The 16,212-nt window shown below is 40.6% G+C and overlaps 1 pseudogene; it reads right to left on the bottom strand.

Moving 5' to 3' along the window:
* Positions 1 to 251: 251 nt before the first annotated feature.
* On the bottom strand, positions 252 to 922 carry LOC130841447 (UPF0711 protein C18orf21 homolog; annotated as a pseudogene).
* Between the last annotated feature and the right edge of the window lie 15,290 nt (positions 923 to 16,212).

Here is a 16,212-nt window from a genome sequence, read left to right as displayed (position 1 = left end):
TTGCTACTGAGACAAAATTCCCCTCCATCTTGAGGAAATGTGAAAGTAAAGAGACAAGTTATCTGCCCTCAATACACTTGTTTTTGTTTATTTTGTTTTTTTTTTACACTTTAAATACATGCAATTTATTGTATGTCAATTGTATCAATAAAAGTTCTTAAAGAAAAAAATGTTTTCTAAAAATCAGTTTTTCTGACTAACTTTAGTTTCAGAAATTACATTTAACATTTCTTATTTTCATAGTCCATCCTTTACAAAGAAGATAAGAAATTTCTGAAGTCCACCTTTGGGCTCTTTTTGGATTCACTCTGACTAAGCAACATTTTTAGTTGAGAGAAGTGTTTCTTTGTTTTGCTCACATTCTTTAAGGAGCAAATGGATGTTGACTCTCCAGATGCAGGTGTTCTGAAAATCAATGCTGGGCTCTTGCCTTTGGAACCAGACATATCGTGATTTAGTTTTGAAGAACTTAGAGTCTTTCTCTCCGGGGTCTTCAGGCTAAGTTTACTCGCAGGAGTGGTAGAATTGTCTTCAATGCTGATAGAAAGCTTCTACTTTTACCATGATGTTTAACTGTTCTGTGGCATGTTTTACAAGTAATCAACAGTACACTTTTGGAGTCTTTGTACCTTTTCAAAACTTTTGCTTCTTTAAAACTGAGTGTGTAATTTCTTGCTTCTCAACTAATAAGTTTCTGTATTTTGGGTGTTAGTTTGGGTTTGGATTTGAGGCACACTCGAGACTTATTGTGAATGAGCAACTGGAAACAGTATGGACATGTTCCTTTGAAAGTGCTTTTATCATTGTGTGATGAACTGTAGGCTCAGAGGAGATAGTGGGCCTGGCCAGGGCAGCTATCTTGTAAATTCTGCAATGCAGCCTCAAGGTAGTGCTTCTGCCTTATCACCACCACCACCTCCATGCTGCTGAGGCCTGGTGACAAAAGGCCCCAATACACTTGTGATGATTAATTTTATGTGTTAGCTTGACTGAACCATGAGGATATACATATAGACATACTAAATGTATAAATATAGTATATATCTATATTCATATAGATATTGATATACTATTTTATATATCTATATCTGTATGTACACACACACACACACACACACACACACACATATATATATATACACTATAGCCTACTGGTTCTGTTTTTTTCTCTGGATCACCCTGACTAATACAAGCACCCAACATACAGTGGTGAGAAATGAATACAATAGCAGCAACAGACATCCCAGTTCAAATGAGGGGGAAATGGAATGTGAAAACAGTCACTGCTCTAAGGCAGTTATGTAATCCAGACAGGCAAATTCCAGCCAAAGTCCCCTGATCAGGTTCAAGGACTAGGGATAATCCTTTGTGGCTCTTGGCTCTGTTCTTGGGTTTTTTTTTATTTCTGCTTCTAAATCATCCTTCCTTTTCCATGTAAAGTAGCATTTATTTGCAGCTCAGTCTGCTTTCTGCCAGTAGAATTTTTGGGGTCCAAGAGATACTTTTCATTTCTAATTGTCTCTGACTCTTTTATTCTAAGCTGGCAATGTTTCTGCTAAATTAGTTTCTTAGGGACTTTGTGAGATTCCACGTATTTCATAGGGATTCATTCCATTATACAAAAGACAAACTCCACTCACAGCTCTTTTCAGGATAATCCCTTCTCTAATTCTGGCTTCTGCTGAGATGGATGAGAGAGAATGGCCTTTAACTTCCAAGTGGTCCTCTGATATAGTTGAAAGGATCTGTGAGGCACACCCTTAATCTCTTTAAAGAGCCTTTTGTGTGATTAAATACTCTGATGTTTGATCTTTCTCAGGTTTCAGGAAAGAGTTGTAGAGTCACCCTCAACCTTTTATCTGGAGCACACTTTCCTAACAGTAAATCTCATAATTTAGTGTGTCTTTTGCCACTTCCAAAGGCTGAGCATTTCCAAAATCATCAGATCGTGCTTCCTTTTGGCATAACAGTTCTTGCCTCAATTTCTCTCTTTCTCTTACATTTTACTATAAGCAACAATAAAAGCCATGCTTTGCCTTCAACACTTTGTTTGGAAATCTTCTTAATTATGTGGGCAAAAAAAAATGTTGCCTGCCATTTATGTAAACAATGCTGCCTGTCATCAAGCCATCAATCACTGCAACTGCCCTTAATGGTGTACCCAGAGGGGAATTCAGTTTGGAGGAAAAGTAGGATACTGGTCCTAGATAGTTTAGAAGCATATCACAGGAATGATTTCAATGAGCCCAGACTCCTGCATCTTCCCATACATAGAAAAGCACTAAAATCCTTAAATTGAGATGTCTGGTTTGTGTGTGTGATTAGCAGTAATAGTTTGATGCTCAAATACTTTATTTTCCAGGAAATACTCCTATATATCATGGCTCCTCCCTTACCTCTTTGGACACTTCCTCAAAGCTATCTGAGAGGTCATCTCCTTGACTATATTCCTCAGTAAGGTCCCTGAGCAAAGCATTGCTGCAGAAATCAATCCCATGAGAAACCAAGCACCACACTTGGAGGGTTGGACAACTCAGGTTTTTTGAGCCGGCAGACCCAGATGAGCTAATGCTTCAAAATTCTGTGTGCCGTTCCAGGTGAATTCTCTCCTTATATAGGTTAAGACACATAGCTACAGTTAGCATTAATTGATTGGCTACAGTTGGCATTAATTGATTGGCTACTCAGTTTTCATGGATTACAGGTGATTACAGAGCACGGGAGTTACTAGGGGTACATGCAAAGGGTTTTCAAACAAAGGCGAGCAGGGGCAGGAACAGAACATTCTTTTAGGTCCCAGTTGATTGTTAAAGTATTTTGTCCTCACTCTAGTGCAACAAACAGGTTTTACAGAAGCAGAGCAGACATAAAGCTACAAACTCCAAATTTTCCTCATTAGCATAACTTACAATTTATTATTTTCAGTTGAGAATTAAATATCTAAGTCTGTCACTTACCCACATAATTGCAAGTCATAATTTTCCTAAGCTCTCTGCAACTATAAAGCAATGACTTCCCTTTCCTCTACTTTCCAATAACACATTCCTCTCTTTTTTCTGTGCTCTCACAAGCAATGTCCTCCAAGTCCAGATTTCTAACTGTCAGTTTATGGTGATTTAGACTTTATTACGTTCTCAAAAAGTGTTCCAGCTGAAACAGGAGTGAAGGGGGCAGGGCACAACCTTTAAAAAATGACATAGCCATAGGACATGACAAAAGATGGTTAGAACCAACTAGGTTCAAGATGATGGAAGATTTGACTTCTGATAGGCCTTGAGCCTCATTGTAATACACTAGCTAAATGACACACACACCAGTGCCATGACAGTTTGAGAGTCCCAGGGGCTGAATTGGCTGGGGGAGGGAGGGATGGAAGAAGTGGAAAAACTTGACTTAACTTCACTCATTCTTTAAGACTGATTCTTATCACTCTAGGGTGGGGGTTACCTGGGACATCACAAAATCACTGAGTAACAAAATTCTTTGAATATCATGAATGTTTCTATAGAGGCAATCAATCCTAAGGTAGGGACTGTAATTAACTCTGCTCTGAAGGTATATAGATTGCTCATGTAAGACCTGTTCTTGGGTTTCTCCACCCCCTTCTGGTGTCAGTGCCAGAAGCTGTCATCCTTTCTTCCTAATAAACTGTTATCCTGTAACTTAAACCTGACCGGCAGCTTGTTATTGATCCCAAAGATAAATTTGCTTCCTTTGAAGATCATGAATCCACTCCCTAGATGGATTTCATGACATCATTGTGGGGGCTCATCCAGTATCAACAAAGTAAGGTCACTCAGGCTTTTCTGATTTCTGCCCTTTCCTGTCTCTACTAACCTGTTGACTACAGTATGAGTGACTGTGAGAGTGAGACATCCAGTTGTGGATGGAGCAAGTGTGGAGTCCCTCTCCGTGGTTCCATGGGTGCCTTCATAAGGCTAAGGGCAGCCCATAAGGGAGTCTCTCAGGGGTTTATACTGAACTGCCAGAGCTCCCTGAGAGGGGAGAGGCTGGATGAGGACAAAGCTTTTGGATTTTTCTTCTTCCTCCCCATCTCCCCCCTTTCTTTTCTGACCTCTTTGAACACTTTTCTGTGACCTGGGGAAGTTATGGGACTAATGTAACTCTCAGGTTATGCAAGGCTCAGGGCATCTGCTCTTCCTGATGTTACTGCCATTTTCTGCTGATTCCCATATCAAGACAACACTCTTGGGGTACTCAGCCTCATCCCCATAGAGACAGAGGATTCAATTTACATTGTTTGTTGATACACTGTCAGGAGAGGCATGTTAAAGAGTTGGGAGGTACCCTAGCCCCAGGCACTGCTCTGCAGCTAGAGATGGCTAGAGATCATGCTATTAGCTGCTAGTAGCTGAGCCATGCCTGGGAGAGATTGTTCACTTCAATGGCTATGTCTTGAGAGTCTATGATTCCCTTATGACTTGTATGGACTTTCTCAGAACCCTGAATGGGAGCTCCTTCACATGGGCAGATTGGAAATGCAGTGGACTTCTTCCCTTGGTCTCTCTGGCTGGTAGTGGACCACATTATGCTCTTAAATTATTGTTTAAAAAGCTGCTACAGTATTCTTATTGTTCCATCTGTTGTGTAAGGATAAGTGCCTTTGAAGACCCCGAGGACTTTCCTTTGTGTTGTCCGCCCCCTTTCCCACCCCCTGGTGGCCATCTCTGCACCATTTCTTTTGTTATCATCTAATGTGGTGTGGAATTCCCAGGGTATGGCATTATGGGATTCAAAACAGGACAGTAAAAATATATCTCCTCCACAGAGATTACACTCCTCCATTGTTGTGTCTTAGAAGGAAAACTCAGGTGCTTTCACTTCAGCAGTTGGCATGGGAAACCTATCGATGGTATGTTAGGCAATGAGGTAATCCTACAAAGGTTTTAATGATGAGGAACTGGCAACATACCTGGGATGATGCAAGATCCACCACTGACTCATCTCCACCCCTACTTGTTGGTGGAACGAGTAGGGATGAGAGGAGGGACACCTGCATCTGTAAAAAGTGGGCAAAGTCTGACCAGAGGGCAGGAGGAAGCTTTTGGTGGAAGTTTGTCTCCACCCCCACCTGGGATTAGAATGGATGCCTCTTGGGGGGAAAATTGGCATTAGACTCCATAATTTTAGAGATGGGAGCTTCACAAAGTTCCAGTCCCACCCCTTTAGATTGTATCTTGAAGAACTGGGACAAGTTTGCTCCGCAGAGTCTAAAAAAGAAGCGCCTGATTTTCTTTTGTAATACTACCTGGCCACAATACCCTTTGGGAGATGGTGAACATTGACCCCAGGGAGGGATGCTTAATTATAATACAATCCTTCAGCTTAATTTGTTTTGTAGGAAACAAGGAAAATGGGTAGAAGTTCCTTATGTAGTGCTTTTTTTTACCCTAAGGGATAGACCTGAGATGTGTGTCAAGAATAATATCATGGTGATGACTCCCCCTCTCTCCAAGCTACCCCCACATTCTGACTCCTCTGAGGGAACTAGACAGATGCCTCAAATACCCTCAGCTACCCTGGAGTCATACCAGGAGGTACAGTGCCATGAGGGAGAAAATAATAAGTTACCTGTTAAGGCCTCTTTCAAGTCCAAACCTCCTAAAATGATACCTCTTCAAGAAATGGCTAATGGAGAGTGTGGACCCAGAAATTCAAAAACACTTTTCTTATCAGGAAGTACAAAGGATGAAAGGAGACTTGGGAGACTATTTAGAAGACCCTGATAAATATTTAAAGACTTTTGTGACTCTTAATCACTTGTACGATTTGACTTGGAAAGATGTGATGATGTTACTAAGTCAGGCTCTGATCCAGGATTCTCTAGACTGAGCTTTATCCAAAGCTCAGAAGTGCAGGGATGAATGGTATGGATCAAATGTTAGGGGGAAATCTGAGGAAGAAAGTAAGCCACTTCCCATTGGAGTGCAAGCTGAGCCCCTGACTGAGCCTGATTGGGATTTTGATACTGAAAGGGGTGAATGGTTTAGAAATCATTTTGTCACATGTATTCTTGTGGGACTATGGAAGGCAAGAGCCAAGCCCCTCAATTACTCTAAATTGACAGATATTGAACAAGGAGAGAGGGAGTCTTCTGGTAGATTTTTAGAAAGGCTGAGAGAAGCTCTACAAAAATTACTGATTTAGACCCTGAAAGACCTGAGGGGAAAGTTACTTTGAAGGATAAATTCCTCACTCAGTCAGCACCAGATATTCGAAAGAAATTACAGAAACATGCTTTTGGACCAGACCAGTCTTTAGACAGACTGTTACAATTGGCACAAACAGTTTATTATGGTTGAGATGCCGAAGAGGAAAGATGTAAACAAAGAAGATCTAAGAAGAAAGCTGAAGCCTTGGTGATGGCAGTACAGGCTGTAATGAAACAACCTGGAGCCCCAGGAGGTTCCTCAAATTGGGGCTTTCCTGGTAAGAGACTGACCTGCTTTCTGTGTGGAAAGGAGGGGCACTTCAAATAAGCATGTCCCCAGGCTGTAAAGCTGCCCCTGGCTCCTTGTCCTACCTGCAAGGGACCGCACTGGAGGAGGAACTGCCCCCAGGGGTGAAGGTCTCAGGGATCAGACCTCCCAGAAACCCAAGATTGATGGGGCCTAGGGGTCTCCACACAGGCCCCTGTCTTGATAACATCTGAGGAACTCTGGGTGGGAATAACAGTGGGCAGCCAAACTATCAACATCTTATTAGACACCGGGGCAACTTTCTCTGTTCTTGCTGAGACCCCTGATGCACTTTCTTCTCATTCTATGACTGTAAAGTGTCTGTCTGGTCAAACAAAATGATATTACTTTAGTCAGCCTTTAAGCTGTAATTGGGACTGTGTTCTTTTTTCTCATGCCTTTCTGATAGTGCCTGAGACTCCATCTCCCCTATTAGGACAGGACATATTAATGAAAGTTCAAGTGTCAGTGTATATGAATATTGAGGCCTCTGCTCCTTGATGTCTTCCTCTGGTAGAAACACAAGCAGATCCTGAAGTGTGGGTTGAAGGAGGAAAAATTGGAAAGGCTAGATATGCAAAACCTGTGGTGATCAAACTCAAGGATTCTAGACTTTTTCCCTATCAAAAACAATATCCTTTGAGACCATAAGTTAAAGAGGGATTAAAGCAATCATTGAAAATCTAAAATGGCAGGGACTATTAATACCCTGTAACAGTCCTTATAATACTCCAATTTTGGGAATTAAGAAAACCAATGGTCAGTTGTGGTTGGTGCAGGACTTGAGAATTATTAATAAGGCTGTAATTCCTTTTCATCCTGTAGTTCCTAACCCTTATACCTTGCTCTCAGACATACCAGAAAGTGCACCCTGGTTTACTGTTTTGGATTTAAAAGATGCTTTCATTTTTATTCTGCTGGAGGCTGAAAGCCAATTTCTGTTTGCCTTTGAGGACCCTACCCAACCAGCTGTTCAACTCACTTGGACAGTGCTGCCCCAAGACTTTTGAGATAGCCCTCATCTATTTGGACAGGCTCTATCACAAGACTTAAAAAGATTCTCAGACCCCAGAGCAGTTGTTTTACAATATGTGGATGACATTCTGGTTTGTACAGATACTGAGGAACACTGCTCAAGGATCACTGAAAATTTATTAAATTTCCTGGCAGACTGTGGTTATCGGGTATCAAGAGCCAAAGCTCAACTATGTAAATCTTCTGTTAAATACTTGGGTCTTATAATTTCTCAAGGCTCAAGGGCTTTAGGGCCTAAGAGAATAGAGCCAATTCTCAAACATCCTTTACCCGCCACTTTGAGGCAGTTGAGAGGGTATTTGGGTCTTAAAAGCTGCTCTAGGATCTGGATTCTGGGTATAGAAAATTAGCTAAACCTTTATATCAGCTCTTGACTGACACCCAGGAGGCTAACACAGATCAGATACTATGGACACCTGAAACCCAAAACACCTTCAAGGCTCTTCAACAGGCCTTAACGCAGGCTCCAGTTCTTAGGCTCCTGACCAGACAGGAATTCAATCTGTATATTACTGAAGGAAAGGGGATAGTCTTAGGGGTCATGACCCAACCTAAGGGACCCCAACAACAATCAGTGGCTTATTTAAGTAAAACTTTAGATGTGGTGGCTCAGGGATGGCCTCACTGCCTGAGGATATTGGCCGCTATTTCTTTGCTAGTACCTGAAGCTCTCAAATTTACTAATGGCCAAAACCTAACAGTTCTTACTACTCATGATCTATCTGGGCTTCTTAACTCTAAAAGTAATCTTTGGATGTCTAATGTAACCCACTATACCAACCACATGAGTCAGATGATAAAGTCTTTAAGCTCACCTGAAGTCTTTCTTTGGGATAACTTTAGGTTTCAGGATTACTGGATCATCATGGGGAAGGATGTTATTAACTGCTACTATATGTATCATTTTATTCTTACTGTTTGCTCTTTGTCTTTTTAATTGTATAAGCAGATTGATTTCCAGACTGCTGTAAGCCTTCAACTTACAGATGGTTGTGGAACATTCTTCCATTTATCCCCCAGGCTATGCTGGATTTTACTTAGGCCCTCTGGATCCAGGGTCCCCTGGAAGGGATGATGGAAATAATGCTGCTTTCCCTTGAATGAGGACACCCCTTCTCAGCAAGAAGTAGCTAGAGGAACACAGTGTCACTTTTCCCTGCAGCATTAATTTCCATCTCAAAGAAGGGGGATTATGAGAGTTCCAGGGTTTGACTTGGCTGGGGGAGGGGTAGAAGAAGTGGAAAAACTTGACTTAACTTCACTCATTCTTTAAGACTGATTCTTATCACTCTACGGTGGGGGTTACCTGGGACATCACAAGATGACTGAGTAACAAAATTCTTTGAATATCACAAATGTTTCTATAGAGGCAATCAATCCTAAGGTGGGGACTGTAATTAACTCTGCTCTGAAGGTATATAGATTGCTCATGTAAGACCTGTTCTTGGGTTTCTCCACCCCCTTCTGGTGTCAGTGCCAGAAGCTGTCATCCTTTCTTCCTAATAAACTGTTATCCTGTAACTTAAATCTGAGTGCCAGCTTGTTATTGATCCCCAGGAGGAATTCTTTTCCTTCGAAGATCATGAATCCACTCCCTAGACAGATTTCACAGCATCAAGTTCTGAGGCCAACCATAAAAGGTCAAAAATAGGTGGTGGTCCAATTCCTAGAAATACCTGCCCCTTCCTCATACTAACTGGAATAATCTCCCATTCATTAGCCTATGAAATTACTCAACCAATAAAAACTAACCAGGCCATAATTCAAGGCTCTCTTGCCTTCTGTAATGGCTCACACTCTGTCTGTGAAGTGTTTCTCTCTAAATAAAGCCACTGCTTACCTATCACTTAATCTCTGAATTCTTTCGTGACAAGGCAAGAACATTAAATTCACCAGAAACACAGCTCTCACACTGTTCAAAGCTATTCTTATATATTTAGGTACGTGTTATGGCAGCACCCCACTATACAAATCAAAATCTGTATTAGTTATCTATTGTTGCCTAAATTCTGTATCAGTCAGGTTTCAACAAGAGAAGGAGAATTGGTAAGAAATCATATATACATATATATTTATTTGTTACAAGGAATCTCATGCAATTGTGGAGATTGGCTAAGCAAGTCCAAAGTCCATTGGACAGGTAGTCAGGAAGGGTTGGTCATGCTCAGGATGAAAGTCTATTGTGTCCAGTGTGGTTGCCACATTGGGGAGACTGGTGGGTGGTCAGCTCTACCCTACCCCTGTCCATGGAAAGCCAGAGGTAAAGTCCCACATGGAGAAGCCTGGATCTTTTCTAGAAAGAGAATAGCAGGAGACCTTCAAGATGTCAGAGGAATAAGAATTGGAGATCACCCTCCTCCCCACAAATACATCAAGAATACATCTACGTGTAGAACAGCTCCTAAAGAACACCTACCAAATGTGGACAGGGGACCTCAGACTTTCTAAAAGGCAAGAACATCCCCACATAAGCGGGTAGGGCAAAAGAATAAAAAAAGAGAGACAAGGAATTGGGATGTGACTTGCCCCTCTGGGAGGGAGCTGTGAAGGAGGAAAAGTGTCCACACACTAGGAACCCTCCTCACTGATACGGAGAGAGGAGAGAGGAGCTCTGGAGCCTCAAAGGAAAGGGCACCAACAGGGGTGCAGAAAGCAGAGCTGAGAGTGTCCCACACAGAGGAGTGATGCTGACCAGCACTCAGCAGCCTGAGATGATTGTCTGCTTGCCCACTGGAGCAGGTGGGGCTGGGTGTTGTGCATTGGGCTTCAGAGGCCAGACCCCAGGGAGAGGACTGGGGTTGGCTGCACAAGGACATCCTTGTGGCCCAGTGTGCCACAGCTAGCCAAGAGGGTGTTTAGGAAAATACCTGGGCCTGCTGGAGAGACAGGAGACCTTTGTTGCTTCCTGCTCTCTGTGCTTACAGACTGCAAGACAATGCCTATGTGAGCACAAGTGTGAGCTACAGCTGTTGTCTTGGACTGCAAAGGCTGCTGTTGCCACCACCAAGGGTCCTATGTGCAAGGTAGGTCACTACCCACACCCTCCTGGCAGCCTACGCAGCCTGCCACTTCTGAGGTTCCTGCATTCCAGGGCCAACTTTCCCAGGAGAATAATGGAGCACCTTAGGCTCTGGCAACTTCATACCAGTCTCTGCCACCATAGGCAATCCTCGCATTTTTCAGTTGTCTCTGCCATATCCCTCCCTCCTCCCGAGATGAGTGAGCAAGTGAGCCCTCATCAGCCACTGTTTTCTCACCCTTTTGCCTGGGCAGGGAACAGATGTCTGAGGGTGGCCCACACACAGAGGTGAGGCCAAAACCAAAACTGAACCCTGGGAGCCCTGCCACCAAAGAAGAGAATGAAACCTCTCCAGGCAGCTACAGGAGCAGTGGATTAAATACCCGCAATTGGATTGGTAAAACCTGTATCTTTGGAATATTGGAGTAGATAATGAGTGTTCTTACAATTAAGGCCATGGACTTTGGGGGCAACTGTGGACTATGGGGGCAAGTACCCATGGGAGTAAGGCCAGATCAGAGTCTGAGCTGACATCACAGTGCCCACAGAAGATCCAGAGACCTACCTAGAAGTATTAGAGGACTTTCTGGTTTGCTTTCTGCATTTGATTTGTTGTGGGTTTTATGTTTTTGTTAGTTTAGTTTTTAGTGTTTGTTTTCATTTTTATGTTTCTTTATTGGTTTAGATGTTCTCTTCTTTGTTTTCCCACTTTTTTTCCCTGCCTTTTTTTCTCCTTTCTTTTCTTTTTGTGAGTACGTGTGTACATTTCTTTGTGTGATTTTGTCTGTTTAGTTTTGCTTTTACCACTTGTCTTGGGATTTGTCTATTCTTTTCTCCTTCTCCTTCTCCTCCTCCTCCTCCTCCTCCTCCTCCTCCTCCTCCTCCTCCTCCTCCTTCTTCTTCTTCTTCTTCTTCTTCTTCTTCTTCTTCTTCTTCTTCTTCTTCTTCTTCTTCTTCTTCTTCTTCTTCTTCTTCTTCTCCCTTTTCTTCTGTGCTGAGCAGCTTGCTGGGTCTTGGTGCCCTGACTGGGGGTTGGGCCTGAGCCTCTAATGGGGGAAAGCCAAGTCCAGTGTGTTGGACCACCAGAGAACCTTGGACCTATGGAATATTAATCAGTGAGAGCTCTCCCAATGGTCTCCTTCTCAACACTAAGAGCCAGCTCCACCCAATGGCCAGCAAGCTCCAGTGCTGGATGCTTCATACCAAACAACTAACAAGACAGGAACACAACACTACCCATTAACAGACAGGCTGCCTAAAGTCATACTAAGCTTGCAGACACCCCAAAACACACCACCAGATGCAGCCCTGTCCATCAGAAGGACAGATCCAGCTCTACTAACCAGAACACAGGCACCAGTCCTCCACACCAGGATGTCTACAAAAGCCACTTGACCAACCTCACTCACTAGGGACAGACAACAGAAGTAAGATGAACTATGACCTGGCAGCCTGAGGAATGGAGACTCCAAACACAGTAAGTTAAATAAAATGAGAAGACAGAGAAATATGCAGCAGATGAAAAAACGAGGTAAAAACCAACAACACCAAACAAATGAAAAATAATTCAGAGTAATGATAGTAAAGATGATCCAAGATCTCAAAAATAGAATGGAGGCACAGATGGAGAAAATATAAGAAATGATTAACAAGGACCTAAAAGAACTAAAGAGCAAACAAACAGTGATGAAAAACACAACAACTGAAATTAAAAATACTCTGGAAGGAATTAATAGCAGAATGAGGCAGAAGAATAAATAAGTGAGCTGGAAGAGAGAATGGTGGAAATAACTGCTGCAGAGCAAAGGAAAAATAATGAAAAGAATTGAGGACAGTCTCAGAGACCTCTGGGAGAACATTAAACACACCAACATTCAAATTATAGGGGTTGCAGAAGAAGAGAAATAAGGTCTTAGAAAATATTTGAACACATTATGGTCAAAAACATCCCTGACATGGGAAAATAAATAGTCAATCAAGTCCAGGAAACACAGAGATTCTGATATAGGAAAAACCCAAGGAGAAGCATGCAGAAATACATATTAATCAAACTAATAAAAATTAAATACAAAGAAAAAATATTAAAAGCAGCAAGGGAAAAGCAACAAACATCATAAAAGGTAATCTGCATAAGGTTAACAACTTATCTTTCAGCAGGAACTCTTCAGGCCCAAAGAGAGTGGAATGATATATTTAAGGTGACAAAAGGGAAAAGCCTGCAACCAAGATTACTCTACCCAGCAAGGATCTCATTCAGATTCCATGCAGAAATCAACAGCTTCACAAACAAAATTTAAGAGAATTCAGCACAACCAAACCAGCTTTACAACAAATTCTAATGGAAACTCTCTAGGAAGGATACACAAGAGAAGGAAAAGACCTACAAAAACAAACCTAAAGCAATTAAGAAAATGGTAATAGGAACATAAATGTTGATTACCTTAAATGTTAATGGATTAAATGCTCCAACCAAAAGACATAGACTGGCTGAATGGATACAAAAACAAGACCCATATATATGCTGTCTACAAAAGACCCACTTCAGAACTAGGGACACAAACAAATTGAAAGTGTGGGGATGGAAAAAGTTATTCCATGCAAATGGAAGTCAAAAGAAAGCTGGAGTAGCAATACTTATATCAGACAAAATAGACTTTAAAATAGAGACTATTACAAGAGACAAGGGAGGACACTACATAATGATCGAAGGATTAATCCAAAAAAAGATATAACAATTATAAATAGAGGGTGAATGAAAAAATTATTCACACTCTGATTATATTAAAAATTCTGTTGGCCGCACTGTCTTAGTGCTTTCTGTTCAAGGCTACTCTCTCCCTGGTCACTGATGTGCAGGTGTGAATGTGTTACATCAATTCATGTGTAACTGCAGCACAAGCAAAAAAGGAAGCCCCACTTGTGATTTGCAAGAAAGAAGAGCAGCATGCAGTGATTCATTTTTTTTGTGGCCTGAGGATATACTTGGTGCTGTTTTTTTATTGAAGGTTTTGGGTGTAGTATGGAGAAAGCATTTTGTTGCAAAGAAGTGTATATGAATGGATAGAGAACTGAAGCCTAAACTTCAGATTAAATACAGAGGACTGCTATCCCAGGGCATTGTGACATTTCATGACAATGGACGTCTGCACACTTCTGCCCATATTGTTAACACTCTGCAAAAACTTCAGATTGAGGTGAAAAAGCATCCTCCCTATAGTCCTGATCTTGCTCCATTGGACTTTCATCTGTTTGGTCCCCTGAAAGCAGCCCTACGAGGATGAAGATTTGCTTCTGATGAAGAAGTGAAGACAGTGGTGCATTCGTGGCTCACATCTCAGCCTAAAATATTTTTTAATGAGGGAGTACAAAAGCTTGCTTACACATGGACAAAAATGTATTGAAAAGCAAGTGGATTATGTTGAAAAAATAATGTATTTGTCCTTTGTAAAAATTAATTAAAATAGCTTTTAATTTATTTTATTTATTTAAATGAAATAACTCTACAGCCAGAATGCAGATAATTTTTGACTCACCCTCACATTTATGCACCCAATACAAGAACACCTGAACACATAAGACAAATGGTAACAGCCATAGGAGTGGAAATCAACAGTAATACAATAATAGTAGGGGACTTTAACACCCTACTTACAACAATGGACAGATCATCCAAACAGAAAATAAATAAGGAAACACAAGCTTTAAAGGACACATTAGACCAAATAGACTTAGTTGATATTTATAGGACATTCCATCCAAAACCAGCAGAATACACTTTCTTCTCAAGTGCACACAGAATATTCTCCAGGATAGATCACATCATGGTTCACAAATGAAGCCTCAGTAAATTTAGGATAATTGAAATCATATTAAGCATCTTTTCTGACAAAAACACGATGAGACTAGATATCAATTATAAGAAAAAAAACTGCAAGAAATACAAACACATGGAGATGAAACAACATGCTACTAAATAATCAAGCAATCACTGAAGATATCAAAGAGGAAATCAAAAAATACCTAAAGAAAAATGACAATAAAAGCACTATGATCCAAAACCTATGGGATGCAGCAAAAGCAGCTCTAAGAGGGAAGTTTATAGCAGTATAATCATACCTCAAGAAACAGGAAAATCTCAAATAACCTAAACTTACCACTAAAGCAATTACACTAGGAAGAACAAAAAAGCCCCAAAGTTAGTAGAAGGAAAGAAATCATAAAGATCAGAGCATAAATAAATGAAAAAGAAATTAAGAAAACAATAGCAAAGATCAGTGAAGCTAAAAGCTGGTTCTCTGAGAACGTAGACAAAACTGATAAAACATTAGCCAGACTTATCAGGAAAAATGTAAGAAGACTCAAATCAACATAATCAGAAATGAAAAAGGAGAAGTAACAACTAACACTGTAGAAATACAAAGGATAATAATACACCACTACAAGCAACTGTATGCTAATAAAGTGGACAACCTGGAAGAAACGGACAAATTCTTAAGAAAAATCAACCTTCCAAAACTGAACCAGGAGGAAATAGAAAATATGAACAGATAAATCACAAACACTGAAATTGAAACTGTGATTAAAAATCGTACAACAAACAAAAGCCCAGAGCCATATGGCTTCACTGAAGAATTCTATCAAATATTTAGGGAAGAGTTAACACCTACCCTTCTCAAACTCTTCCAAAATATAACAGAGGGAGGAACATTCCCAAACTCACTCTATGAAGCCAAAATTACCCTGATACCAAAGCCAGATAAAGATATCACAAAAAAAAAGAAAATTATAGGCCAATATCACTGATGAACATAGATGCAAAAATCCTCAACAAAATAGAATCAAACACAATCCAACAGTGTGTTAAAAGGATCATACACCATGACCAATTGAGATTTATCCTGGGAATGCAAAAAGTTTCTTCAATATATGCAAATCAATCAATGTGATACACTACATCAACAAGTTGAAAGAAAAAAAAAACATATGATAATCTCAATAAGTGCAGAAAAAGCCTTTAACAAAATTCAACACCCATTTATGATAAAAACTCTCCAGAAAGTGGGCATAGAGGGAACCTACCTCAACATAATAAAGGCCATATATGACAACCCACAGCCAACATCATTCTCAATGGTCAAAAACTGAAAGCATTTCCTGAGATCAGGAAGAAGACAAGGGTGCCCACTCTCACCATTATTATTCAACTTAGATTTGGAGTTTTAGCCATGCTGCTTACAGAAGTAAAAGAAACAAAAGGAATCCAAATTGGAAAAGAAGAAGTAAAACTGTCCCTGTTTGCAGATGACATGATACTATACATAGAAAATCCTAAAGATGCCACCAGAAAACTACCAGAGCACATCAAATGTATTTGGTAAAGTAGCAGGATACAAAATTAATACACAGAAATCTCTTGCATTCCTACATACTAACAACAAAAAATCAGAAAGAGAAATTAATAAAACATTCCCATTTACCATTGCAAGAAAAAGAATAAAATACCTGGGAATAAACCTACCTAAGGAGACAAATAACCTGTATGCAGAAAAGTATAAGACACTGATGAAAGGAATCAAAGATGATACAAACAGATGGAGGGACATACCATGTCTTGGATTGGAAGAATCAACATTGTGAAAATGGCTATACTGCCCAAAGCAATCTACAGATTCAATGCAA

Source organism: Hippopotamus amphibius, chromosome X, assembly GCF_030028045.1.
Source record: "Hippopotamus amphibius kiboko isolate mHipAmp2 chromosome X, mHipAmp2.hap2, whole genome shotgun sequence".
Lineage (NCBI taxonomy): Eukaryota > Metazoa > Chordata > Mammalia > Artiodactyla > Hippopotamidae > Hippopotamus > Hippopotamus amphibius.
This window is presented reverse-complemented; position numbering and strand designations above follow the sequence as displayed.